The sequence below is a fragment of the Hydractinia symbiolongicarpus genome, chromosome 2, assembly GCF_029227915.1.
Source record: "Hydractinia symbiolongicarpus strain clone_291-10 chromosome 2, HSymV2.1, whole genome shotgun sequence".
NCBI lineage: Eukaryota > Metazoa > Cnidaria > Hydrozoa > Anthoathecata > Hydractiniidae > Hydractinia > Hydractinia symbiolongicarpus.
Window position 1 is genome coordinate 29,537,705 of NC_079876.1, and position 26,021 is coordinate 29,563,725.

The 26,021-nt window shown below is 40.0% G+C and overlaps 37 non-coding genes across 37 annotated transcripts; all 37 read right to left on the minus strand.

Annotated features, from left to right (window-relative positions):
• Positions 1–2,059: 2,059 nt before the first annotated feature.
• On the minus strand, positions 2,060–2,142 carry Trnal-uaa (transfer RNA leucine (anticodon UAA)). The gene has a single exon. It is a non-coding gene; the product is annotated as a tRNA-Leu (tRNA).
• A 370-nt stretch (positions 2,143–2,512) lies between these two features.
• Positions 2,513–2,595, minus strand: Trnal-uaa (transfer RNA leucine (anticodon UAA)). Its single transcript has one exon. It is a non-coding gene; the product is annotated as a tRNA-Leu (tRNA).
• Positions 2,596–2,967: 372 nt separating this feature from the next.
• On the minus strand, positions 2,968–3,050 carry Trnal-uaa (transfer RNA leucine (anticodon UAA)). Its single transcript has one exon. It is a non-coding gene; the product is annotated as a tRNA-Leu (tRNA).
• A 370-nt stretch (positions 3,051–3,420) lies between these two features.
• Positions 3,421–3,503, minus strand: Trnal-uaa (transfer RNA leucine (anticodon UAA)). The gene has a single exon. It is a non-coding gene; the product is annotated as a tRNA-Leu (tRNA).
• Positions 3,504–3,867: 364 nt separating this feature from the next.
• Trnal-uaa (transfer RNA leucine (anticodon UAA)) lies at positions 3,868–3,950 on the minus strand. Its single transcript has one exon. It is a non-coding gene; the product is annotated as a tRNA-Leu (tRNA).
• Positions 3,951–4,320: 370 nt separating this feature from the next.
• Trnal-uaa (transfer RNA leucine (anticodon UAA)) lies at positions 4,321–4,403 on the minus strand. The gene has a single exon. It is a non-coding gene; the product is annotated as a tRNA-Leu (tRNA).
• Positions 4,404–4,773: 370 nt separating this feature from the next.
• On the minus strand, positions 4,774–4,856 carry Trnal-uaa (transfer RNA leucine (anticodon UAA)). The gene has a single exon. It is a non-coding gene; the product is annotated as a tRNA-Leu (tRNA).
• Positions 4,857–5,227: 371 nt separating this feature from the next.
• Positions 5,228–5,310, minus strand: Trnal-uaa (transfer RNA leucine (anticodon UAA)). Its single transcript has one exon. It is a non-coding gene; the product is annotated as a tRNA-Leu (tRNA).
• A 370-nt stretch (positions 5,311–5,680) lies between these two features.
• Positions 5,681–5,763, minus strand: Trnal-uaa (transfer RNA leucine (anticodon UAA)). Its single transcript has one exon. It is a non-coding gene; the product is annotated as a tRNA-Leu (tRNA).
• An 817-nt stretch (positions 5,764–6,580) lies between these two features.
• On the minus strand, positions 6,581–6,663 carry Trnal-uaa (transfer RNA leucine (anticodon UAA)). The gene has a single exon. It is a non-coding gene; the product is annotated as a tRNA-Leu (tRNA).
• A 364-nt stretch (positions 6,664–7,027) lies between these two features.
• Trnal-uaa (transfer RNA leucine (anticodon UAA)) lies at positions 7,028–7,110 on the minus strand. Its single transcript has one exon. It is a non-coding gene; the product is annotated as a tRNA-Leu (tRNA).
• Positions 7,111–7,480: 370 nt separating this feature from the next.
• Trnal-uaa (transfer RNA leucine (anticodon UAA)) lies at positions 7,481–7,563 on the minus strand. The gene has a single exon. It is a non-coding gene; the product is annotated as a tRNA-Leu (tRNA).
• Positions 7,564–8,999: 1,436 nt separating this feature from the next.
• On the minus strand, positions 9,000–9,082 carry Trnal-uaa (transfer RNA leucine (anticodon UAA)). Its single transcript has one exon. It is a non-coding gene; the product is annotated as a tRNA-Leu (tRNA).
• A 681-nt stretch (positions 9,083–9,763) lies between these two features.
• On the minus strand, positions 9,764–9,846 carry Trnal-uaa (transfer RNA leucine (anticodon UAA)). The gene has a single exon. It is a non-coding gene; the product is annotated as a tRNA-Leu (tRNA).
• Positions 9,847–10,215: 369 nt separating this feature from the next.
• On the minus strand, positions 10,216–10,298 carry Trnal-uaa (transfer RNA leucine (anticodon UAA)). The gene has a single exon. It is a non-coding gene; the product is annotated as a tRNA-Leu (tRNA).
• Positions 10,299–10,668: 370 nt separating this feature from the next.
• Positions 10,669–10,751, minus strand: Trnal-uaa (transfer RNA leucine (anticodon UAA)). The gene has a single exon. It is a non-coding gene; the product is annotated as a tRNA-Leu (tRNA).
• Positions 10,752–11,122: 371 nt separating this feature from the next.
• Positions 11,123–11,205, minus strand: Trnal-uaa (transfer RNA leucine (anticodon UAA)). The gene has a single exon. It is a non-coding gene; the product is annotated as a tRNA-Leu (tRNA).
• Positions 11,206–12,028: 823 nt separating this feature from the next.
• On the minus strand, positions 12,029–12,111 carry Trnal-uaa (transfer RNA leucine (anticodon UAA)). The gene has a single exon. It is a non-coding gene; the product is annotated as a tRNA-Leu (tRNA).
• Positions 12,112–12,481: 370 nt separating this feature from the next.
• On the minus strand, positions 12,482–12,564 carry Trnal-uaa (transfer RNA leucine (anticodon UAA)). Its single transcript has one exon. It is a non-coding gene; the product is annotated as a tRNA-Leu (tRNA).
• Positions 12,565–13,394: 830 nt separating this feature from the next.
• On the minus strand, positions 13,395–13,477 carry Trnal-uaa (transfer RNA leucine (anticodon UAA)). Its single transcript has one exon. It is a non-coding gene; the product is annotated as a tRNA-Leu (tRNA).
• Positions 13,478–13,847: 370 nt separating this feature from the next.
• Positions 13,848–13,930, minus strand: Trnal-uaa (transfer RNA leucine (anticodon UAA)). The gene has a single exon. It is a non-coding gene; the product is annotated as a tRNA-Leu (tRNA).
• Positions 13,931–14,300: 370 nt separating this feature from the next.
• Trnal-uaa (transfer RNA leucine (anticodon UAA)) lies at positions 14,301–14,383 on the minus strand. Its single transcript has one exon. It is a non-coding gene; the product is annotated as a tRNA-Leu (tRNA).
• Positions 14,384–14,753: 370 nt separating this feature from the next.
• Positions 14,754–14,836, minus strand: Trnal-uaa (transfer RNA leucine (anticodon UAA)). Its single transcript has one exon. It is a non-coding gene; the product is annotated as a tRNA-Leu (tRNA).
• A 1,139-nt stretch (positions 14,837–15,975) lies between these two features.
• Positions 15,976–16,058, minus strand: Trnal-uaa (transfer RNA leucine (anticodon UAA)). The gene has a single exon. It is a non-coding gene; the product is annotated as a tRNA-Leu (tRNA).
• Positions 16,059–16,427: 369 nt separating this feature from the next.
• Trnal-uaa (transfer RNA leucine (anticodon UAA)) lies at positions 16,428–16,510 on the minus strand. Its single transcript has one exon. It is a non-coding gene; the product is annotated as a tRNA-Leu (tRNA).
• Positions 16,511–17,333: 823 nt separating this feature from the next.
• Trnal-uaa (transfer RNA leucine (anticodon UAA)) lies at positions 17,334–17,416 on the minus strand. The gene has a single exon. It is a non-coding gene; the product is annotated as a tRNA-Leu (tRNA).
• Positions 17,417–17,771: 355 nt separating this feature from the next.
• Positions 17,772–17,854, minus strand: Trnal-uaa (transfer RNA leucine (anticodon UAA)). The gene has a single exon. It is a non-coding gene; the product is annotated as a tRNA-Leu (tRNA).
• Positions 17,855–18,224: 370 nt separating this feature from the next.
• On the minus strand, positions 18,225–18,307 carry Trnal-uaa (transfer RNA leucine (anticodon UAA)). The gene has a single exon. It is a non-coding gene; the product is annotated as a tRNA-Leu (tRNA).
• A 370-nt stretch (positions 18,308–18,677) lies between these two features.
• Positions 18,678–18,760, minus strand: Trnal-uaa (transfer RNA leucine (anticodon UAA)). Its single transcript has one exon. It is a non-coding gene; the product is annotated as a tRNA-Leu (tRNA).
• A 370-nt stretch (positions 18,761–19,130) lies between these two features.
• On the minus strand, positions 19,131–19,213 carry Trnal-uaa (transfer RNA leucine (anticodon UAA)). Its single transcript has one exon. It is a non-coding gene; the product is annotated as a tRNA-Leu (tRNA).
• Positions 19,214–20,487: 1,274 nt separating this feature from the next.
• Positions 20,488–20,570, minus strand: Trnal-uaa (transfer RNA leucine (anticodon UAA)). The gene has a single exon. It is a non-coding gene; the product is annotated as a tRNA-Leu (tRNA).
• Positions 20,571–21,393: 823 nt separating this feature from the next.
• Positions 21,394–21,476, minus strand: Trnal-uaa (transfer RNA leucine (anticodon UAA)). The gene has a single exon. It is a non-coding gene; the product is annotated as a tRNA-Leu (tRNA).
• A 370-nt stretch (positions 21,477–21,846) lies between these two features.
• Positions 21,847–21,929, minus strand: Trnal-uaa (transfer RNA leucine (anticodon UAA)). The gene has a single exon. It is a non-coding gene; the product is annotated as a tRNA-Leu (tRNA).
• Positions 21,930–22,299: 370 nt separating this feature from the next.
• On the minus strand, positions 22,300–22,382 carry Trnal-uaa (transfer RNA leucine (anticodon UAA)). Its single transcript has one exon. It is a non-coding gene; the product is annotated as a tRNA-Leu (tRNA).
• Positions 22,383–23,656: 1,274 nt separating this feature from the next.
• Positions 23,657–23,739, minus strand: Trnal-uaa (transfer RNA leucine (anticodon UAA)). Its single transcript has one exon. It is a non-coding gene; the product is annotated as a tRNA-Leu (tRNA).
• Positions 23,740–24,562: 823 nt separating this feature from the next.
• Positions 24,563–24,645, minus strand: Trnal-uaa (transfer RNA leucine (anticodon UAA)). The gene has a single exon. It is a non-coding gene; the product is annotated as a tRNA-Leu (tRNA).
• An 823-nt stretch (positions 24,646–25,468) lies between these two features.
• Positions 25,469–25,551, minus strand: Trnal-uaa (transfer RNA leucine (anticodon UAA)). Its single transcript has one exon. It is a non-coding gene; the product is annotated as a tRNA-Leu (tRNA).
• Between the last annotated feature and the right edge of the window lie 470 nt (positions 25,552–26,021).

Consider the following 26,021-nt stretch of genomic DNA (forward strand, 5'->3'; position numbering starts at 1 on the left):
GTTATTAAGGTTACTTGAACTTGGAAAAAGTACTGGCAATGAACCTAAATATTCTAAATCGTGTAAGAGCATTGACATCTGTCGACCTTCTTATTTCTTTAATAATTTGCAGCTTTGATAATTCATTAAATTGCCTGAAACTGCAAAAAAGGATGTAATCTTTGAGATTTTGAATTTGAAATTTGGTGACATGGAATGAGTAATTGCGCATCGTGAAATAACGGCTGGTAGAATAATTGGGCTATTCTAGCTCTCCAAGTTCGAACCCACGCGGACAATCGTCCATTGGAACTTAAGTCCAACGCCTTAACCACTCGGCCACCCTGGTTGATATTTCAGGTTAATAAGGTTACTTGATCTTGGAAAAAGTACTGGCAATGAACCTTAGTATTTTAAATCGCGCAAGAGCATTAACTCCTGTCGATCTTCTTATTTCTTTAATAATTTGCCGTTTTGAAAATTCAACAAATTGACTGGAACTGCAAAAAAGTATGGTAATATTTGGGATTTTGAGTTCGAAAATTTGAGATATGGAAGGAATAATTGCGCATTGTGAAATAACGGCTGGTACAACTATTGCAGCTGTTCTATTTCTCCAGGTTCAATACTTCGCCACAACGTTTCATGGCAAACACATTTCCACGTTTAAATTCTCCAAGCATCCTTCAATCATCTTATCACCCAGATAAACCTAGCTAATACCAGAGGTGGATTTCGAACCCACGCGCACAATCGTCCATTGGAACTTAAGTCCAACGCCTTAACCACTCGGCCACCCTGGTTGAAATTTCAGGTTACCAAGGTAACTTGAAGTTGGAAAACGTACTGGCAATGAACCTTAGTATTTTAAATCGCGCAAGAGCATTAACATCTGTCGATCTTTTTATTTTTTTAATAATTTGCCGTTTTGATAATTCAACATATTGACGGGAACTGTAAAAAACTATGGTAATATTTGGGATTTTGAGTTTGAAAATTTGAGATATGGAAGGAATAATTGCGCATTGCGAAATTTCGGCTGGTACAACTATTGCAGCTATTCTGCCTCTCCAAGTTCGATACTTCGCCACAACGAGTCATGGCAAACACATTTCCACGTTTAAATTTTTCAAGCATCCTTCAATCATCTTATCAAGAACGTTAACCTAGCTAATACCAGAGGGGGGGGGTTCGAACCCACTCGGACAAACGTCCATTGGAGCTTAAGTCCAACGCCTTAACCACTCGGCCACTCTGGTTGAAATTTCAGGTTAATAAGGTTACTTGAGTTTGGATAGGGTACAGGAAATGAACCTTAGTATTTAAAATCGCTCAAGAACATACCATTTGACAACCTTCAGATTTTTCAATAATTTGCCCTTTTGATAACTCAACAAAATGAATGAAACTGCAAAATGGGATGGTAATATTTGGGATTTTGAGTTTGAAAGTTTCAGATATGGAAGGCATAATTGCGCATCGTGAAATAAAGGCTTGTAGAATTATTGGTGCTATTCCATTTCGCCATGTGCGATACTTCACCACAACGTATCATGTTAACGCATTTCCACGGCAAAACCTTCCAAGCATCCTTCAATCATCTTATCAAAAACGTTAACCTAGCTAATAACAGAGATGGGGTTCGAACCCACTCGGAGAAACGTTCATTGGAGCTTAAGTCCAACGCGTTAACCACTCGCCATCCTGGTTGAATATTCAGGTTAATAAGGTTACTTGATCTTGGAAAAAGTACTGGGAATGAACCTTAGTATTTTAAATCGCGGAAGAGCATTAACATCTGCCGATCTTCTTATTTCTTTAATAATTTGCCGTTTTGATAACTCAACAGATTGACTGGAACTGCAAACAAGTATGGCAATATCTGTGATTTTGAGTTTGAAAGTTTGAGACATGGAAAGAATAATTGCGCATTGTGAAATAACGGCTGGTACAACTATTGCAGCTGTTCTATTTCTCCAGGTTCGATACTTCGCCAGAACGTGTCATGGCAAACACATTTCCACGTTTAAATTCTCAATGCATCCTTCAATCATCTTATCACCAGGATAAACCTAGCTAATACCAGAGGTGGGGTTCGAACCCACGCGGACAATCGTCCATTGGAACTTAAGTCCAACGCCTTAACCACTCGGCCACCCTGGTTGAAATTTCAGGTTAATAAGGTTACTTGAACTTGGAAAAAGTACTGGCAATGAACCTTAGTATTTTAAATCGCGCAAGAGCATTACCATTTGACGACCTTCAGACTTTTCAATAATTTGCCGTTTTGATAACTCAACAAAATGAATGGAACTGCAAGATGGGATGCTAATATCTGGGATTTTGAGTTTGAAAGTTTGAGACATGGAAAGAATAATTGCGCATTGTGAAATAACGGCTGGTACAACTATTGCAGCTGTTCTATTTCTCCAGGTTCGATACTTCGCCAGAACGTGTCATGGCAAACACATTTCCACGTTTAAATTCTCCATGCATCCTTCAATCATCTTATCACCCAGATAAACCTAGCTAATACCAGAGGTGGGGTTCGAACCCACGCGCACAATCGTCCATTGGAACTTAAGTCCAACGCCTTAACCACTCGGCCACCCTGGTTGAAATTTCAGGTTACCAAGGTAACTTGAAGTTGGAAAACGTACTGGCAATGAACCTTAGTATTTTAAATCGCGCAAGAGCATTAACATCTGTCGATCTTTTTATTTTTTTAATAATTTACCGTTTTGATAATTCAACATATTGACGGGAACTGTAAAAAACTATGGTAATATTTGGGATTTTATGTTTGAAAATTTGAGATATGGAAGGAATAATTGCGCATTGTGAAATAACGGCTGGCACAACTATTGCAGCTGTTCTACCTCTCCAAGTTCGATACTTCGCCACAACGTGCCATAGCAAACACATTTCCACGATTAAAACTCTACAAGCATCCCTCAATCTTCTTATCACACAGGTTAGCCTAGCTAGTACCAGAGGTGGGGTTCGAACCCACGCGGACAAACGTCCATTGGAACTTAAGTCCAACGCCTTAACCACTCGGCCACCCTGGTTGAAAATTCAGGTTAATAAGGTTACTTGAACTTGGAAAGGGTACGGGAAATGAACCTTAGTATTCTAAATCGCCCAAGAGCATTACCATTTGACGACCTTCAGATTTTTCACTAATTTGCCCTTTTGATAACTCAACAAAATGAATGGAACTGCAAAATGGGATGGTAATATTTGGGATTTTGAGTTTGAAAGTTTCAGATATGGAAGGCATTATTGCGTATAGTGAAGTAACGGCTGGTAGAATTACTGGGGTTATTCTATTTTGCCCTGTGGGATAATTCAACACAACGTATCATGTTAACACATTTCCACGGTTAAAACTCTCCAATCATCCCTCAATCTTCTTATCACACAGGTTAGCCTAGCTAGTACCAGAGGTGGGGTTCGAACCCACGCGGACAAACGTCCATTGGAACTTAAGTCCAACGCCTTAACCACTCGGCCACCCTGGTTGAAAATTCAGGTTAATAAGGTTACTTGAACTTGGAAAGGGTACGGGAAATGAACCTTAGTATTCTAAATCGCCCAAGAGCATTACCATTTGACGACCTTCAGACTTTTCAATAATTTGCCATTTTGATAACTCAACAGATTGACTGGAACTGCAAAAAAGATATCTGTGATTTTGAGTTTGAAAGTTTGAGACATGGAAGGAATAATTGCGCATTGTGAAATAACGGCTGGTACAACTATTGCAGCTGTTCTACCTCTCCAAAGTCGATACTTCGCCACAACGTGTCATGGCAAACACATTTCCACGATTAAAACTCTACAAACATCCCTCAATCTTCTTATCACACAGGTTAGCCTAGCTAGTACCAGAGGTGGGGTTCGAACCCACGCGGACAAACGTCCATTGGAACTTAAGTCCAACGCCTTAACCACTCGGCCACCCTCTTTGAAAATTCAGGTTAATAAGGTTACTTGAACTTGGAAAGGGTACGGGAAATGAACCTTAGTATTTTAAATCGCCCAAGAGCATTACCATTTGACGACCTTCAGATTTTTCACTAATTTGCCCTTTTGATAACTCAACAAAATGAATGGAACTGCAAAATGGGATGGTAATATTTGGGATTTTGAGTTTGAAAGTTTCAGATATGGAAGGCATTATTGCGTATAGTGAAGTAACGGCTGGTAGAATTACTGGGGTTATTCTATTTTGCCCTGTGGGATAATTCAACAGAACGTATCATGTTAACACATTTCCACGGTTAAAACTCTCCAATCATCCCTCAATCTTCTTATCACACAGGTTAGCCTAGCTAGTACCAGAGGTGGGGTTCGAACCCACGCGGCCAAACGTCCATTGGAACTTAAGTCCAACGCCTTAACCACTCGGCCACCCTGGTTGAAAATTCAGGTTAATAAGGTTACTTGAACTTGGAAAGGGTACTGGAAATGAACCTTAGTATTCTAAATCGCCCAAGAGCATTACCATTTGACGACCTTCACACTTTTCAATAATTTGCCATTTTGATAACTCAACAGATTGACTGGAACTGCAAAAAAGTATGGTAATATCTGTGATTTTGAGTTTGAAAGTTTGAGACATGGAAGGAATAATTGCGCATTGTGAAATAACGGCTGGTAGAATTACTGGGGCTATTCTATTTTGCCCTGTGGGATAATTCAACACAACGAATCATGTTAACACATTTCCACGGTTAAAACTCTCCAAGCATCCCTCAATCTTCTTATCACACAGGTTAGTCTAGCTAATACCAGAGGTGGTGTTCGAACCCATGCGGACAATAGTCCATTGGAACTTAAGTCCAACGCCTTAACCACTCGGCCACCCTGGTTGAAATTTCAAGTTAATAAGGTTACTTGAACTTGGAAAAAGTACTGGCAATGAATCTTATTATTTTAAATCGCCCAAGAGCATTACCATTTGACGACCTTCAGACTTTTCAATAATTTGCCGTTTTGATAATTTAACAGATTGACTGGAACTGCAAACAAGTATGGTAATATCTGTGATTTTGAGTTTGAAAGTTTGACACATGGAAGGAATAATTGCGCATTGTGAAATAACGGCTGGTACAACTATTGCAGCTGTTCTACCTCTCCAAAGTCGATACTTCGCCACAACGTGTCATGGCAAACACATTTCCACGATTAAAACTCTACAAGCATCCCTCAATCTTCTTATCACACAGGTTAGCCTAGCTAGTACCAGAGGTGGGGTTCGAACCCACGCGGACAAACGTCCATTGGAACTTAAGTCCAACGCCTTAACCACTCGGCCACCCTGGTTGAAAATTCAGGTTAATAAGGTTACTTGAACTTGGAAAGGGTACGGGAAATGAACCTTAGTATTCTAAATCGCCCAAGAGCATTACCATTTGACGACCTTCAGATTTTTCACTAATTTGCCCTTTTGATAACTCAACAAAATGAATGGAACTGCAAAATGGGATGGTAATATTTGGGATTTTGAGTTTGAAAGTTTCAGATATGGAAGGCATTATTGCGTATAGTGAAGTAACGGCTGGTAGAATTACTGGGGTTATTCTATTTTGCCCTGTGGGATAATTCAACACAACGTATCATGTTAACACATTTCCACGGTTAAAACTCTCCAATCATCCCTCAATCTTCTTATCACACAGGTTAGCCTAGCTAGTACCAGAGGTGGGGTTCGAACCCACGCGGACAAACGTCCATTGGAACTTAAGTCCAACGCCTTAACCACTCGGCCACCCTGGTTGAAAATTCAGGTTAATAAGGTTACTTGAACTTGGAAAGGGTACGGGAAATGAACCTTAGTATTCTAAATCGCCCAAGAGCATTACCATTTGACGACCTTCAGACTTTTCAATAATTTGCCATTTTGATAACTCAACAGATTGACTGGAACTGCAAAAAAGATATCTGTGATTTTGAGTTTGAAAGTTTGAGACATGGAAGGAATAATTGCGCATTGTGAAATAACGGCTGGTACAACTATTGCAGCTGTTCTACCTCTCCAAAGTCGATACTTCGCCACAACGTGTCATGGCAAACACATTTCCACGATTAAAACTCTACAAGCATCCCTCAATCTTCTTATCACACAGGTTAGCCTAGCTAGTACCAGAGGTGGGGTTCGAACCCACGCGGACAAACGTCCATGGGAACTTAAGTCCAACGCCTTAACCACTCGGCCACCCTCTTTGAAAATTCGGGTTAATAAGGTTACTTGAACTTGGAAAGGGTACGGGAAATGAACCTTAGTATTCTAAATCGCCCAAGAGCATTACCATTTGACGACCTTCAGATTTTTCACTAATTTGCCCTTTTGATAACTCAACAAAATGAATGGAACTGCAAAATGGGATGGTAATATTTGGGATTTTGAGTTTGAAAGTTTCAGATATGGAAGGCATTATTGCGTATAGTGAAGTAACGGCTGGTAGAATTACTGGGGTTATTCTATTTTGCCCTGTGGGATAATTCAACAGAACGTATCATGTTAACACATTTCCACGGTTAAAACTCTCCAATCATCCCTCAATCTTCTTATCACACAGGTTAGCCTAGCTAGTACCAGAGGTGGGGTTCGAACCCACGCGGACAAACGTCCATTGGAACTTAAGTCCAACGCCTTAACCACTCGGCCACCCTGGTTGAAAATTCAGGTTAATAAGGTTACTTGAACTTGGAAAGGGTACTGGAAATGAACCTTAGTATTCTAAATCGCCCAAGAGCATTACCATTTGACGACCTTCAGACTTTTCAATAATTTGCCATTTTGATAACTCAACAGATTGACTGGAACTGCAAAAAAGATATCTGTGATTTTGAGTTTGAAAGTTTGAGACATGGAAGGAATAATTGCGCATTGTGAAATAACGGCTGGTACAACTATTGCAGCTGTTCTACCTCTCCAAGTTCGATACTTTGCCACAACGTGTCATGGCAAACACATTTCCACGATTAAAACTCTACAAGCATCCCTCAATCTTCTTATCACACAGGTTAGCCTAGCTAGTACCAGAGGTGGGGTTCGAACCCACGCGGACAATCGTCCATTGGAACTTAAGTCCAACGCCTTAACCACTCGGCCACCCTGGTTGAAAATTCAGGTTAATAAGGTTACTTGAACTTGGAAAGGGTACGGGAAATGAACCTTAGTATTCTAAATCGCCCAAGAGCATTACCATTTGACGACCTTCAGATTTTTCAATAATTTGTCCTTTTGATAACTCAACAAAATGAATGGAACTGCAAAATGGGATGGTAATATTTGGGATTTTGAGTTTGAAAGTTTCAGATATGGAAGGCATTATTGCGTATAGTGAAGTAACGGCTGGTAGAATTACTGGGGTTATTCTATTTTGCCCTGTGGGATAATTCAACACAACGTATCATGTTAACACATTTCCACGGTTAAAACTCTCCAATCATCCCTCAATCTTCTTATAACACAGTTTAGCCTAGCTAATACCAGAGGTGGGGTTCGAACCCATGCGGACAATAGTCCATTGGAACTTAAGTCCAACGCTTTAACCACTCGGCCACCCTGGTTGAAATTTCAAGTTAATAAGGTTACTTGAACTTGGAAAAAGTACTGGCAATGAATCTTATTATTTTAAATCGCGCAAGAGCATTACCATTTGACGACCTTCAGACTTTTCAATAATTTGCCATTTTGATAACTCAACAGATTGACTGGAACTGCAAAAAAGATATCTGTGATTTTGAGTTTGAAAGTTTGAGACATGGAAGGAATAATTGCGCATTGTGAAATAACGGCTGGTACAACTATTGCAGCTGTTCTATTTCTCCAGGTTCGATACTTCGCCAGAACGTGTCATGGCAAACACATTTCCACGTTTAAATTCTCCAAGTATCCTTCAATCATCTTATCACCCAGATTAACCTAGCTAATACCGGAATCGCGCAAGAGCATTACCAATTGACGACCTTCAGACTTTTCAATTATTTGCCGTTTTGATTACTCAACAGATTGACTGGAACTGCAAAAAAGTATGGTAATATCTGTGATTTTGAGTTTGAAAGTTTGAGACATGAAGGAATAATTGCGCATTGTGAAATAACGGCTGGTACAACTATTGCAGCTGTTCTACCTCTCCAAGCTCGATACTTTGCCACAACGTGTCATGGCAAACACATTTCCACGATTAAAACTCTACAAGCATCCCTTAATCTTCTTAACACACAGGTTAGCCTAGCTAATACCAGAGGTGGTGTTCGAACCCATACGGACAATAGTCCATTGGAACTTAAGTCCAACGCCTTAACCACTCGGCCACCCTGGTTGAAATTTCAGGTTAATAAGGTTACTTGATCTCGGAAAAAGTACTGGGAATGAACCTTAGTATTTTTAATCGTGCAAGAGCATTAACATCTGTCGATCTTCTTATTTCTTTAATAATTTGCCGTTTTGATAATTCAACAAATTGATTGGAACTGCAAAAAAGTATGGTAATATTTGGGATTTTGAGTTTGAAAATTTGAGATATGGAAGGAATAATTGCGCATTGTGAAATAACGGCTGGTACAACTATTGCAGCTGTTCTATTTCTCCAGGTTCGATACTTCGCCAGAACGTGTCATGGCAAACACATTTCCACGTTAAAATTCTCCAAGCATCCTTCAATCATCTTATCACCCAGAATAACCTAGCTAATACCGCAATCGCGCAAGAGCATTACCATTTGACGACCTTCAGACTTTTCAATTATTTGCCGTTTTGATTACTCAACAGATTGACTGGAACTGCAAAAAAGTATGGTAATATCTGTGATTTTGAGTTTGAAAGTTTGAGACATGGAAGGAATAATTGCGCATTGTGAAATAACGGCTGGTACAACTATTGCAGCTGTTCTACCTCTCCAAGTTCGATACTTCGCCACAACGTGTCATGGCAAACACATTTCCTCGATTAAAACTCTACAAGCATCCCTCAATCTTCTTATCACACAGGTTAGCCTAGCTAGTACCAGAGGTGGGGTTCGAACCCACGTGGACAATCGTCCATTGGAACTTAAGTCCAACGCCTTAACCACTCAGCCACCCTGGTTGAAAATTCAGGTTAATAAGGTTACTTGAACTTGAAAAGGGTACGGGAAATGAACCTTAGTATTTTTAATCGTGAAAGAGCATTAACATCTGTCGATCTTCTTATTTCTTTAATAATTTGCCGTTTTGATAATTCAACAAATTGACTGGAACTGCAAAAAAGTATGGTAATATTTGGGATTTTGAGTTTGAAAATTTGAGATATGGAAGGAATAATTGCGCATTGTGAAATAACGACTGATACAACTATTGCAGCTGTTCTATTTCTCCAGGTTCGATACTTCGCCAGAACGTGTCATGGCAAACACATTTCCACGTTTAAACTCTCCAAGCATCCTTCAATCATCTTATCACCCAGATAAACCTAGCTAATACCGGAATCGTGCAAGAGCATTACCATTTGACGACCTTCAGACTTTTCAATTGTCTGGCGTTTTGATAACTCAACAGATTGACTGGACCTGCAAACAAGTATGGTAATATCTGTGATTTTGAGTTTGAAAATTTGAGACATGGAAGGAATAATTGCGCATTGTAAAATAACGGCTGGTACAACTATTGCAGCTGTTCTACCTCTCCAAGTTCGATACTTCGCCACAACGTGCCATGGCAAACACATTTCCACGATTAAAACTCTACAATCATCCCTCAATATTCTTATCACACAGGTTAGCCTAGCTAATACCACAGGTGGGGTTCGAACCCACGCGCACAATCGTCCATTGGAACTTAAGTCCAACGCCTTAACCACTCGGCCACCCTGGTTGTAATTTCACGTTGCCAAGGTTGCTTGAACTTGGAAAACGTACTGGCAATGAACCTCAGTATTCCAAATCGCGCAAGAGCACTACCATTTGACGACCTTCAGATTTTTCAATAATTTGCCCTTTTGATAACTCAACAAAATGAATGGAACTGCAAAATGGGATGGTAATATTTAGGATTTTGAGTTTAAAGTTTCAGATATGGAAGGCATTATTGCGTATCGTGAAGTAACGGCTGGTAGAATTATTGGGGCTATTCTATTTTGCCCTGTGCGATAATTCAACACAACGTATCATGTTAACACATTTCCACGGTTAAAACTCTCCAATCATCCCTCAATCTTCTTATCACACAGGTTAGCCTAGCTAATACCAGAGGCGGGGTTCGAACCCATGCGGACAATAGTCCATTGGAACTTAAGTCCAACGCCTTAACCACTCGGCCACCCTGGTTGAAATTTCAAGTTAATAAGGTTACTTGAACTTTGAAAAAGTACTGGCAATGAATCTTATTTTTTTAAATCGCGCAAGAGCATTACCATTTGACAACCTTCAAACTTTTCAATAATTTGCCGTTTTGATAACTCAACAGATTGACTGGAACTGCAAAAAGGTATGGTAATATCTGTGATTTTGAGTTTGAAAGTTTGAGACATGAAGGAATAATTGCGCATTGTGAAATAACGGCTGTTACAACTATTGCAGCTGTTCTACCTCTCCAAGCTCGATACTTCGCCACAACGTGCCATAGCAAACACATTTCCACGATTAAAACTCTACAATCATCACTCAATCTTCTTATCACACAGGTTAGCCTAGCTAATACCACAGGTGGGGTTCGAACCCACGCGGACAATCGTCCATTGGAACTTAAGTCCAACGCCTTAACCACTCGGCCACCCTGGTTGAAATTTCACGTTACCAAGGTTGCTTGAACTTGGAAAACGTACTGGCAATGAACCTCAGTATTCTAAATCGCGCAAGAGCACTACCATTTGACGACCTTCAGATTTTTCAATAATTTGCCCTTTTGATAACTCAACAAAATGCATAGAACTGCAAACAAGTATGGTAATATCTGTGATTTTGAGTTTGAAAGTTTGAGACATGGAAGGAATAATTGCGCATTGTGAAATAACGGCTGGTACAACTATTGCAGCTGTTCTACCTCTCCAAGTTCAATACTTCGCCACAACGTGTCATGGCAAACACATTTTCACGATTAAAACTCCACAAGCATCCCTCAATCTTCTTATCACACAGGTTAGCCTAGCTAGTACCAGAGGTGGGGTTCGAACCCACGCGGACAATCGTCCATTGGAACTTAAGTCCAACGCCTTAACCACTCGGCCACCCTGGTTGAAAATTCAAGTTAATAAGGTTACTTGAACTTGAAAAGGGTACGGGAAATGAACCTTAGTATTCTAAATCGCCCAAGAGCATTACCATTTGACGACCTTCAGATTTTTCAATAATTTGCCCTTTTGATAACTCAAGAAAAGGAATGGAACTGCAAAATGGGATGGTAATATTTAGGATTTTGAGTTTGAAAGTTTCAGATATGGAAGGCATTATTGCGCATAGTGAAGTAACGGCTGGTAGAATTACTGGGGCTATTCTATTTTGCCCTGTGGGATAATTCAACACAACGTATCATGTTAACACATATCCACGGTTAAAACTCTCCAATCATCCCTCAATCTTCTTATCACACAGGTTAGCCTAGCTAATACCAGAGGCGGTGTTCGAACCCATGCGGACAATAGTCCATTGGAACTTAAGTCCAACGCCTTAACCACTCGGCCACCCTGGTTGAAATTTCAAGGTAATAAGGTTACTTGAACTTTGAAAAAGTACTGGCAATGAATCTTATTATTTTAAATCGCGCAAGAGCATTACCATTTGACGACCTTCAGACTTTTCAATAATTTGCCGTTTTGATAACTCAACAGATTGACTGGAACTGCAAAAAAGTATGGTAATATCTGTGATTGTGAGTTTGAAAGTTTGAGACATGAAGGAATAATTGCGCATTGTGAAATAACGGCTGGTACAACTATTGCAGCTGTTCTACCTCTCCAAGTTCGATACTTCGCCACAACGTGTCATGGCAAACACATTTCCACGATTAAAACTCTACAATCATCCCTCAATCTTCTTATCACACAGGTTAGCCTAGCTAATACCACAGGTGGGGTTCGAACCCACGCGGACAATCGTCCATTGGAACTTAAGTCCAACGCCTTAACCACTCGGCCACCCTGGTTGTAATTTCACGTTACCAAGGTTGCTCGAACTTGGAAAACGTACTGGCAATGAACCTCAGTATTCTAAATCGCGCAAGAGCACTACCATTTGACGACCTTCAAATTTTTCAATAATTTGCCCTTTTGATAACTCAACAAAATGAATGGAACTGCAAACAAGTATGGTAATATCTGTGATTTTGAGTTTGAAAGTTTGAGACATGGTAGGAATAATTGCGCATAGTGAAGTAACGGCTGGTAGAATTACTGGGGCTATTCTATTTTGCCCTGTGGGATAATTCAACACAACGTATCATGTTAACACATATCTACGGTTAAAACTTTCCAATCATCCCTCAATCTTCTTATCACACAGGTTAGCCTAGCTAATACCAGAGGCGGGGTTCGAACCCATGCGGACAATAGTCCATTGGAACTTAAGTCCAACGCCTTAACCACTCGGCCACCCTGGTTGAAAAGAAAAGAAAAAGAAATAAGGTTACTTGAACTTTGAAAAAGTACTGGCAATGAATCTTATTATTTTAAATCGCGCAGGAGCATTACCATTTGACGACCTTCAGACTTTTCAATAATTTGCCGTTTTGATAACTCAACAGATTGACTGGAACTGCAAAAAAGTATGGTAATATCTGTGATTTTGAGTTTGAAAGTTTGAGACATGAAGGAATAATTGCGCATTGTGAAATAACGGCTGGTACAACTATTGCAGCTGTTCTACCTCTCCAAGCTTGATACTTCGCAACCACTTGTCATGGCAAACACATTTCCACGATTAAAACTCTACAAGCATCCCTTAATCTTCTTAACACACAGGTTAGCCTAGCTAATACCAGAGGTGGTGTTCGAACCCATACGGACAATAGTCCATTGGAAATTAAGTCCAACGCCTTAACCACTCGGCCACCCTGGTTGAAATTTCAGGTTAATAAGGTTACTTGATCTCGGAAAAAGTACTGGGAATGAACCTTAGTATTTTTAATCGTGCAAGAGCATTAACATCTGTCGATCTTCTTATTTCTTTAATAATTTGCCGTTTTGATAATTCAACAAATTGACTGGAACTGCAAAAAAGTATGGTAATATTTGGGATTTTGAGTTTGAAAATTTGAGATATGGAAGGAATAATTGCGCATTGTGAAATAACGACTGGTACAACTATTGCAGCTGTTCTACCTCTCCAAGTTCGATAATTCGCCAGAACGTGTCATGGCAAACACATTTCCACGATTAAAACTCTACAAGCATCCCTCAATCTTCTTATCACACAGGTTAGCCTAGCTAGTACCAGAGGTGGGGTTCTAACCCACGCGGACAATCGTCCATTGGAACTTAAGTCCAACGCCTTAACCACTCGGCCACCCTGGTTGAAAATTCAGGTTAATAAGGTTACTTGAACTTGAAAAGGGTACGGGAAATGAACCTTAGTATTCTAAATCGCCCAAGAGCATTACCATTTGACGACCTTCAGATTTTTCAATAATTTGCCCTTTTGATAACTCAACAAAAGGAATGGAACTGCAAAATGGGATGGTAATATTTGGGATTTTGAGTTTGAAAGTTTCAGATATGGAAGGCATTATTGCGCATAGTGAAGTAACGGCTGGTAGAATTACTGGGGCTATTCTATTTTGCCCTGTGGGATAATTCAACACAACGTATCATGTTAACACATATCCACGGTTAAAACTCTCCAATCATCCCTCAATCTTCTTATCACACATGTTAGCCTAGCTAATACCAGAGGCGGGGTTCGAACCCATGCGGACAATAGTCCATTGGAAATTAAGTCCAACGCCTTAACCACTCGGCCACCCTGGTTGAAATTTCAAGTTAATAAGGTTACTTGAACTTTGAAAAAGTACTGGCAATGAATCTTATTATTTTAAATCGCGCAAGAGCATTACCATTTGACGACCTTCAGACTTTTCAATAATTTGCCGTTTTGATAACTCAACAGATTAGCTGGAACTGCAAAAAAGTATGGTAATACCTGTGATTTTGAGTTTGAAAGTTTGAGACATGAAGGAATAATTGCGCATTGTGAAATAACGGCTGGTACAACTATTGCAGCTGTTCTACCTCTCCAAGCTCGATACTTCGCCACAACGTGCCATGGCAAACACATTTCCACGATTAAAACTCTACAATCATCCCTCAATCTTCTTATTACACAGGTTAGCCTAGCTAATACCACAGGTGGGGTTCGAACCCACGCGGACAATCGTCCATTGGAACTTAAGTCCAACGCCTTAACCACTCGGCCACCCTGGTTGTAATTTCACGTTACCAAGGTTGCTCGAACTTGGAAAACGTACTGGCAATGAACCTCAGTATTCTAAATCGCGCAAGAGCACTACCATTTGACGACCTTCAAATTTTTCAATAATTTGCCCTTTTGATAACTCAACAAAATGAATGGAACTGCAAACAAGTATGGTAATATCTGTGATTTTGAGTTTGAAAATTTGAGACATGGTAGGAATAATTGCGCATAGTGAAGTAACGGCTGGTAGAATTACTGGGGCTATTCTATTTTGCCCTGTGGGATAATTCAACACAACATATCATGTTAACACATATCCACGGTTAAAACTCTCCAATCATCCCTCAATCTTCTTATCACACAGGTTAGCCTAGCTAATACCAGAGGCGGGGTTCGAACCCATGCGGACAATAGTCCATTGGAACTTAAGTCCAACGCCTTAACCACTCGGCCACCCTGGTTGAAAAGAAAAGAAAAAGAAATAAGGTTACTTGAACTTTGAAGAAGTACTGGCAATGAATCTTATTATTTTAAATCGCGCAAGAGCATTACCATTTGACGACCTTCAGACTTTTCAATAATTTGCCGTTTTGATAACTCAACAGATTGACTGGAACTGCAAAAAAGTATGGTAATATCTGTGATTTTGAGTTTGAAAGTTTGAGACATGAAGGAATAATTGCGCATTGTGAAATAACGGCTGGTACAACTATTGCAGCTGTTCTACCTCTCCAAGCTTGATACTTCGCAACCACGTGTCATGGCAAACACATTTCCACGATTAAAACTCTACAAGCATCCCTTAATCTTCTTAACACACAGGTTAGCCTAGCTAATACCAGAGGTGGTGTTCGAACCCATACGGACAATAGTCCATTGGAAATTAAGTCCAACGCCTTAACCACTCGGCCACCCTGGTTGAAATTTCAGGTTAATAAGGTTACTTGATCTCGGAAAAAGTACTGGGAATGAACCTTAGTATTTTTAATCGTGCAAGAGCATTAACATCTGTCGATCTTCTTATTTCTTTAATAATTTGCCGTTTTGATAATTCAACAAATTGACTGGAACTGCAAAAAAGTATGGTAATATTTGGGATTTTGAGTTTGAAAATTTGAGATATGGAAGGAATAATTGCGCATTGTGAAATAACGGCTGGTACAACTATTGCAGCTGTTCTATTTCTCCAGGTTCGATACTTCGCCAGAACGTGTCATGGCAAACACATTTCCACGTTTAAACTCTCCAAGCATCCTTCAATCATCTTATCACCCAGATAAACCTAGCTAATACCGGAATCGTGCAAGAGCATTACCATTTGACGACCTTCAAACTTTTCAATTGTCTGCCGTTTTGATAACTCAACAGATTGACTGGAACTGCAAACAAGTATGGTAATATCTGTGATTTTGAGTTTGAAAATTTGAGACATGGAGGGAATAATTGCGCATTGTAAAATAACGGCTGGTACAACTATTGCAGCTGTTCTACCTCTCCAAGTTCGATACTTCGCCACAACGTGCCATGGCAAACACATTTCCACGATTAAAACTCTACAATCATCCCTCAATCTTCTTATCACACAGGTTAGCCTAGCTAATACCACAGGTGGGGTTCGAACCCACGCGGACAATCGTCCATTGGAACTTAAGTCCAACGCCTTAACCACTCGGCCACCCTGGTTGTAATTTCACGTTACCAAGGTTGCTTGAACTTGGAAAACGTACTGGCAATGAACCTCAGTATTCTAAATCGCGCAAGAGCACTACCATTTGACGACCTTCAGATTTTTCAATAATTTGCCCTTTTGATAACTCAACAAAATGAATGGAACTGCAAAATGGGATGGTAATATTTAGGATTTTGAGTTTGAAAGTTTCAGATATGGAAGGTATTATTACGTATCGTGAAGTAACGGCTGGTAGAATTATTGGGGTATTCTATTTTGCCCTGTGCGATAATTCAACACAACGTATCATGTTAACACATTTCCACGGTTAAAACTCTCCAACCATCCCTCAATCCTCTTATCACACAGGTTAGCCTAGCTAATACCAGAGGTGGGGTTCGAACCCACGCGGACAATCGTCCATTGGAACTTAAGTCCAACGCCTTAACCACTCGGCCACCCTGGTTGAAATTTCAAGTTAATAAGGTTACTTGATCTCGGAAAAAGTACTGGGAATGAACCTTAGTATTTTAAATCGTGCAAGAGCATTAACATCTGTCGATCTTCTTATTTCTTTAATAATTTGCCGTTTTGATAATTCAACAAATTGACTGGAACTGCAAAAAAGTATGGTAATATTTGGGATTTTGAGTTTGAAAATTTGAGATATGGAAGGAATAATTGCGCATTGTGAAATAACGGCTGGTACAACTATTGCAGCTGTTCTATTTCTCCAGGTTTGATACTTCGCCAGAACGTGTCATGGCAAACACATTTCCACGTTTAAATTCTCCAAGCATCCTTCAATCATCTTATCACCCAGATAAACCTAGCTAATACCGGAGGTTAGGTTCGAACCCACGCGGACAATCGTCCATTGGAACTTAAGTCCAACGCCTTAACCACTCGGCCACCCTGGTTGAAATTTCAGGTTACCAAGGTTACTTGAACTTTGAAACGTACTGGCAATGAACATTAGTAATCTAAATCGCGCAAGAGCACTACCATTTGACGACCTTCAGATTTTTCAATAATTTGCCCTTCTGATAACTCAACAAAATGAATGGAACTGCAAAATGGGATGGTAATATTTGGGATTTTGAGTTTGAAAGTTTCAGATATGGAAGGCATTATTGCGTATCGTGAAGTAACGGCTGGTAGAATTATTGGGGCTATTTTATTTTGCCTTGTGGGATAATTCAACACAACGTATCATGTTAACACATATCCACGGTTAAAACTCTCCAAGCATCCTTCAATCTTCTTATCACACAGGTTAGCCTAGCTAATACCAGAGGTGGGGTTCGAACCCATGCGGACAATAGTCTGTTGGAACTTAAGTCCAACGCCTTAACCACTCGGCCACCCTGGTTAAGGTTACTTGAACTTGGAAAAAGTACTGGAAATGAATCTTATTTTTTTAAATCGCGCAAGAGCATTACCATTTGACGACCTTCAGACTTTTCAATTAATTGCCGTTTTGATAACTCAACAGATTGACTGGAGCTGCAAACAAGTTTGGTAATATCTGTGATTTTGAGTTTAAAAATTTGAGACATGGAAGGAATAATTGCGCATTATAAAATAACGGCTGGTACAACTATTGCAGCTGTTCTACCTCTCCAATTTCGATACTTCGCCACAACGTGTCATGGCAAACACATTTCCACGATTAAAACTCTACAAGCATCCCTCAATCTTCTTATCACACAGGTTAGCCTAGCTAACACCAGAGGTGGGGTTCGAACCAACGCGGACAATCGTCCATTGGAACTTAAGTCCAACGCCTTAACCACTCGGCCACCCTGGTTGAACATTTAGGTTAATAAGGTTACTTGAATTTGGAAAGGGAACGGGAAATGAACCTTAGTATTCTAAATCGCCCAAGAGCATTACCATTTGACGAATTTCAGATTTTTTAATAATTTTCTATTTTGATAGCTCAACAAAGTGAATGGAGCTGCAAAAAAGGATGGTAATATTTGGGATTTGGAGTTTGAATGTTTGAGATATGGAAGGCATTATTGCGCAACGTGAAGTAACGGCTGGTACAACTATTTCAGCTGTTCTATTTCTCCAGGTTCGATACTTCGCCAAAACGTGTCATGGCAAACACATTTCCAAGTTTAATTTCTCTAAGCATTCTTCAATCATCTTGTCACCCAGATAAACCTAGCTAATACCAGAGGTGGGGTTCGAACCCACGCGGAAAATCGTCCATTGGAACTTAAGTCCAACGCCTTAACCACTCGGCCACCCTGGTTGAAATTTCAGGTTACCAAGGTTACTTGAACTTGGAAAACGTACTGGCAATAAACCTTAGTATTCAAAATCGTGCAAGAGCACTACCATTTGACGACCTTCAGATTTTTCAATAATTTGCCCTTTTGATAACTCAACAAAATGAATGGAACTGCACAATGGGACGGTAATACTTGGGATTTTGAGTTTGAAAGTTTCAGATATGGAAGGCATTATTGCGTATCGTGAAGTAACGGCTGGTAGAATTATTGGGGCTATTCTATTTTGCCCTGTGGAATAATTCAACGCAACGTATCATGTTAACACATTTCCACGGTTAAAACTCTCCAAGTATTCCTCTATCTTCTTATCACACAAGTTAGCCTAGCTAATACCAGAGGTGGGGTTGGAACCCATGCGGACCATAGTCCATTGGAACTTAAGTCCAACGCCTTAACCACTCGGCCACCTTGGTTGAAATTTCAGGTTACCAAGGTTACTTGAACTTGGAAAACGTACTGGCAATGAACCTTAGTATTCTAAATCGTGCAAGAGCACTACCATTTGACGACCTTCAGATTTTTCAATAATTTGCCCTTTTGATAACTCAACAAAATGAATGGAATTGCAAAATGGGATGGTAATACTTGGGATTTTGAGTTTGAAAGTTTCAGATATGAAAGGCATTATTGCGTATCGTGAAGTAACGGTTGGTAGAATTATTGGGGCTATTCTGTTTTGCCCTGTGGGATAATTCAACACAACATATCATGTTAACACATTTCCACGGTTAAGACTCTCCAAACATCCCTCAATCTTCTTATCACACAGGTTAGCCTAGCTAATACCAGAGGTGGGGTTCGAACCCACGCGGACAATCGTCCATTGTAACTTAAGTCCAACGCCTTAACCACTCGGCCACCCTGGTTGAAATTTCAGGTTACCAAGGTTACTTGAACTTGGAAAACGTACTGGCAATGAACCTTAGTATTCTAAATCGTGCAAGAGCACTACCATTTGACGACTTTCAGATTTTTTAATAGATTGCCCTTTTGATAACTCAACAAAATGAATGGAACTGCAAAATGGGATGGTACTATTTGGGATTTTGAGTTTGAAAGTTTCAGATATGGAAGGCATTATTGCGTATCGTGAAGTAACGGCTAGTAAAATTATTGGCGCTATTCTATTTTGCCCTGTGGGATAATTCAACACAACGTATCATTTTAACACATTTCCACGGTTTAAACTTTCCAAGCATCCCTCAATCTTCTTATCACACAGGTTAGCCTAGCTAATACCAGAGATGGGGTTGAAACCATGTGGACAATAGTCCATTGGAACTTAAGTCTAACGCCTTAACCACTCGGCCACCCTGGTTGAAATTTCAGGTTACCAAGGTTATTTGAACTTGGAAAACGTACTGGCAATGAACCTTAGTATTCTAAATCGCGCAAGAGCACTACCATTTGACGACCTTCAGATTTTTCAATAATTTGCCCTTTTGATAACTCAACAAAATGAATGGAACTGCAAAATGGGATGGTACTCTTTGGGATTTTGAGTTTGAAAGTTTCAGATATGGAAGGCATTATTGCGTATCGTGAAGTAACGGCTAGTAAAATTATTGGCGCTACTCTATTTTGCCCTGTGGGATAATTCAACACAACGTGTCATTTTAACACATTTCCACGGTTTAAACTTTCCAAGCATCCCTCAATCTTCTTATCACACAGGTTAGCCTAGCTAATACCAGAGATGGGGTTGAAACCATGTGGACAATAGTCCATTGGAACTTAAGTCTAACGCCTTAACCACTCGGCCACCCTGGTTGAAATTTCAGGTTACCAAGGTTATTTGAACTTGGAAAACGTACTGGCAATGAACCTTAGTATTCTAAATCGCGCAAGAGCACTACCATTTGACGACCTTCAGATTTTTCAATAATTTGCCCTTTTGATAACTCAACAAAATGAATGGAACTGCAAAATGGGATGGTAATATTTAGGATTTTGAGTTTGAAAGTTTCATATATGGAAGGCATTATTGCGTATCGTGAAGTAACGGCTGGTAAATTTATTGGCGGTATTCTATTTTGCCCTGTGGAATAATTCAACGCAACGTATCATGTTAACACATTTCCACGGTTAAAACTCTCCAAGTATTCCTCTATCTTCTTATCACACAGGTTAGCCTAGCTAATACCAGAGGTGGGGTTGGAACCCATGCGGACCATAGTCCATTGGAACTTAAGTCCAACGCCTTAACCACTCAGCCACCCTGGTTGAACGTTCAGGTTAAAAAGGTTACTTGAATTTGGAAAGGGTACTGGAAATGAACCTTAGTATTCTAAATCGCCCAAGAGCATTACCATTTGACGAATTTCAGATTTTTTAATAACTTTCTATTTTGATAGCTCAACAAAGTGAATGGAGCTGCAAAAAAGGATGGTAATATTTGGGATTTGGAGTTTGAATGTTTGAGATATGGAAGGCATTATTGCGCATCGTGAAGTAACGGCTGGTACAACTATTTCAGCTGTTCTATTTCTCCAGGTTCGATACTTCGCCAAAACGTGTCATGGCAAACACATTTTCACGTTTAATTTCTCCAAGCATCCTTCAATCATCTTGTCACCCAGATAAACCTAGCTAATACCTGATGGGGGGTTCGAACCCACGCGGACAATCGTCCATTGGAACTTAAGTCCAACGCCTTAACCACTCGGCCACCCTGGTTGAAATTTCAGGTTACCAAGGTTACTTGAACTTGGAAAACGTACTGGCAATAAACCTTAGTATTCTAAATTGTGCAAGAGCACTACCATTTGACGACCTTCAGATTTTTCAATAATTTGCCCTTTTGATAACTCAACAAAATGAATGGAACTGCAAAATGGGACGGTAATACTTGGGATTTTGAGTTTGAAAGTTTCAGATATGGAAGGCATTATTGCGTATCGTGAAGTAACGGCTGGTAGAATTATTGGGGCTATTCTATTTTGCCCTGTGGAATAATTCAACGCAACGTATCATGTTAACACATTTCCACGGTTAAAACTCTCCAAGTATTCCTCTATCTTCTTATCACACAGGTTAGCCTAGCTAATACCAGAGGTGGGGTTGGAACCCATGCGGACCATAGTCCATTGGAACTTAAGTCCAACGCCTTAACCACTCGGCCACCCTGGTTGAAATTTCAGGTTACCAAGGTTACTTGAACTTGGAAAACGTACTGGCAATAAACCTTAGTATTCAAAATCGTGCAAGAGCACTACCATTTGACGACCTTCAGATTTTTCAATAATTTGCCCTTTTGATAACTCAACAAAATGAATGGAACTGCACAATGGGACGGTAATACTTGGGATTTTGAGTTTGAAAGTTTCAGATATGGAAGGCATTATTGCGTATCGTGAAGTAACGGCTGGTAGAATTATTGGGGCTATTCTATTTTGCCCTGTGGAATAATTCAACGCAACGTATCATGTTAACACATTTCCACGGTTAAAACTCTCCAAGTATTCCTCTATCTTCTTATCACACAAGTTAGCCTAGCTAATACCAGAGGTGGGGTTGGAACCCATGCGGACCATAGTCCATTGGAACTTAAGTCCAACGCCTTAACCACTCGGCCACCTTGGTTGAAATTTCAGGTTACCAAGGTTACTTGAACTTGGAAAACGTACTGGCAATGAACCTTAGTATTCTAAATCGTGCAAGAGCACTACCATTTGACGACCTTCAGATTTTTCAATAATTTGCCCTTTTGATAACTCAACAAAATGAATGGAATTGCAAAATGGGATGGTAATACTTGGGATTTTGAGTTTGAAAGTTTCAGATATGAAAGGCATTATTGCGTATCGTGAAGTAACGGTTGGTAGAATTATTGGGGCTATTCTGTTTTGCCCTGTGGGATAATTCAACACAACATATCATGTTAACACATTTCCACTGTTAAGACTCTCCAAACATCCCTCAATCTTCTTATCACACAGGTTAGCCTAGCTAATACCAGAGGTGGGGTTCGAACCCACGCGGACAATCGTCCATTGTAACTTAAGTCCAACGCCTTAACCACTCGGCCACCCTGGTTGAAATTTCAGGTTACCAAGGTTACTTGAACTTGGAAAACGTACTGGCAATGAACCTTAGTATTCTAAATCGTGCAAGAGCACTACCATTTGACGACTTTCAGATTTTTTAATAGATTGCCCTTTTGATAACTCAACAAAATGAATGGAACTGCAAAATGGGATGGTACTATTTGGGATTTTGAGTTTGAAAGTTTCAGATATGGAAGGCATTATTGCGTATCGTGAAGTAACGGCTAGTAAAATTATTGGCGCTATTCTATTTTGCCCTGTGGGATAATTCAACACAACGTATCATTTTAACACATTTCCACGGTTTAAACTTTCCAAGCATCCCTCAATCTTCTTATCACACAGGTTAGCCTAGCTAATACCAGAGATGGGGTTGAAACCATGTGGACAATAGTCCATTGGAACTTAAGTCTAACGCCTTAACCACTCGGCCACCCTGGTTGAAATTTCAGGTTACCAAGGTTATTTGAACTTGGAAAACGTACTGGCAATGAACCTTAGTATTCTAAATCGCGCAAGAGCACTACCATTTGACGACCTTCAGATTTTTCAATAATTTGCCCTTTTGATAACTCAACAAAATGAATGGAACTGCAAAATGGGATGGTACTCTTTGGGATTTTGAGTTTGAAAGTTTCAGATATGGAAGGCATTATTGCGTATCGTGAAGTAACGGCTAGTAAAATTATTGGCGCTACTCTATTTTGCCCTGTGGGATAATTCAACACAACGTGTCATTTTAACACATTTCCACGGTTTAAACTTTCCAAGCATCCCTCAATCTTCTTATCACACAGGTTAGCCTAGCTAATACCAGAGATGGGGTTGAAACCATGTGGACAATAGTCCATTGGAACTTAAGTCTAACGCCTTAACCACTCGGCCACCCTGGTTGAAATTTCAGGTTACCAAGGTTATTTGAACTTGGAAAACGTACTGGCAATGAACCTTAGTATTCTAAATCGCGCAAGAGCACTACCATTTGACGACCTTCAGATTTTTCAATAATTTGCCCTTTTGATAACTCAACAAAATGAATGGAACTGCAAAATGGGATGGTAATATTTAGGATTTTGAGTTTGAAAGTTTCATATATGGAAGGCATTATTGCGTATCGTGAAGTAACGGCTGGTAAATTTATTGGCGGTATTCTATTTTGCCCTGTGGAATAATTCAACGCAACGTATCATGTTAACACATTTCCACGGTTAAAACTCTCCAAGTATTCCTCTATCTTCTTATCACACAGGTTAGCCTAGCTAATACCAGAGGTGGGGTTGGAACCCATGCGGACCATAGTCCATTGGAACTTAAGTCCAACGCCTTAACCACTCAGCCACCCTGGTTGAACGTTCAGGTTAAAAAGGTTACTTGAATTTGGAAAGGGTACTGGAAATGAACCTTAGTATTCTAAATCGCCCAAGAGCATTACCATTTGACGAATTTCAGATTTTTTAATAACTTTCTATTTTGATAGCTCAACAAAGTGAATGGAGCTGCAAAAAAGGATGGTAATATTTGGGATTTGGAGTTTGAATGTTTGAGATATGGAAGGCATTATTGCGCATCGTGAAGTAACGGCTGGTACAACTATTTCAGCTGTTCTATTTCTCCAGGTTCGATACTTCGCCAAAACGTGTCATGGCAAACACATTTTCACGTTTAATTTCTCCAAGCATCCTTCAATCATCTTGTCACCCAGATAAACCTAGCTAATACCTGATGGGGGGTTCGAACCCACGCGGACAATCGTCCATTGGAACTTAAGTCCAACGCCTTAACCACTCGGCCACCCTGGTTGAAATTTCAGGTTACCAAGGTTACTTGAACTTGGAAAACGTACTGGCAATAAACCTTAGTATTCTAAATTGTGCAAGAGCACTACCATTTGACGACCTTCAGATTTTTCAATAATTTGCCCTTTTGATAACTCAACAAAATGAATGGAACTGCAAAATGGGACTGTAATACTTGGGATTTTGAGTTTGAAAGTTTCAGATATGGAAGGCATTATTGCGTATCGTGAAGTAACGGCTGGTAGAATTATTGGGGCTATTCTATTTTGCCCTGTGGAATAATTCAACGCAACGTATCATGTTAACACATTTCCACGGTTAAAACTCTCCAAGTATTCCTCTATCTTCTTATCACACAGGTTAGCCTAGCTAATACCAGAGGTGGGGTTGGAACCCATGCGGACCATAGTCCATTGGAACTTAAGTCCAACGCCTTAACCACTCGGCCACCCTGGTTGAAATTTCAGGTTACCAAGGTTACTTGAACTTGGAAAACGTACTGGCAATGAACCTTAGTATTCTAAATCGTGCAGGAGCACTACCATTTGACGACTTTCAGATTTTTTAATAGATTGCCCTTTTGATAACTCAACAAAATGAATGGAACTGCAAAATGGGATGGTACTATTTGGGATTTTGAGTTTGAAAGTTTCAGATATGGAAGGCATTATTGCGTATCGTGAAGTAACGGCTGGTAAATTTATTGGCGGTATTCTATTTTGCCCTGTGGAATAATTCAACGCAACGTATCCTGTTAACACATTTCCACGGTTAAAACTCTCCAAGTATTCCTCTATCTTCTTATCACACAGGTTAGCCTAGCTAATACCAGAGGTGGGGTTGGAAGCCATGCGGACAATCGTCCATTGGAACTTAAGTCCAACGCCTCAACCACTCGGCCACCCTGGTTGAAATTTCAGGTTACCAAGGTTACTTGAACTTGGAAAACGTACTGGCAATGAACCTTAGTATTCTAAATCGTGCAAGAGCACTACCATTTGACGACCTTCAGATTTTTCAATAATTTGCCCTTTTGATAACTCAACAAAATGAATGGAATTGCAAAATGGGATGGTAATACTTGGGATTTTGAGTTTGAAAGTTTCAGATATGGAAGGCATTATTGCGTATCGTGAAGTAACGGTTGGTAGAATTATTGGGGCTATTCTGTTTTGCCCTGTGGGATAATTCAACACAACATATCATGTTAACACATTTCCACGGTTAAAACTCTCCAAACATCCCTCAATCTTCTTATCACACAGGTTAGCCTAGCTAATACCAGAGGTGGGGTTCGAACCCACGCGGACAATCGTCCATTGTAACTTAAGTCCAACGCCTTAACCACTCGGCCACCCTGGTTGAAATTTCAGGTTACCAAGGTTACTTGAACTTGGAAAACGTACTGGCAATGAACCTTAGTATTCTAAATCGTGCAAGAGCACTACCATTTGACGACTTTCAGATTTTTTAATAGATTGCCCTTTTGATAACTCAACAAAATGAATGGAACTGCAAAATGGGATGGTAATATTTGGGATTTTGAGTTTGAAAGTCTCAGATATGGAAGGCATTATTGCGTATCTTGAAGTAACGGCTAGTAAAATTATTGGGGCTATTCTATTTTGCCTTGTGGGATAATTCAACACAACGTATCATGTTAACACATTTCAACGGTTTAAACTCTCCAAGCATCCCTCAATCTTCTTATCACACAGGTTAGCCTAGCTAATACCAGAGGTGGTGTTTGAACCCATGCGGACAATAGACCATTGGAACTTAAGTCTAACGCCTTAACCACTTGGCCACCCTGGTTAAACATTCAGGTTAAT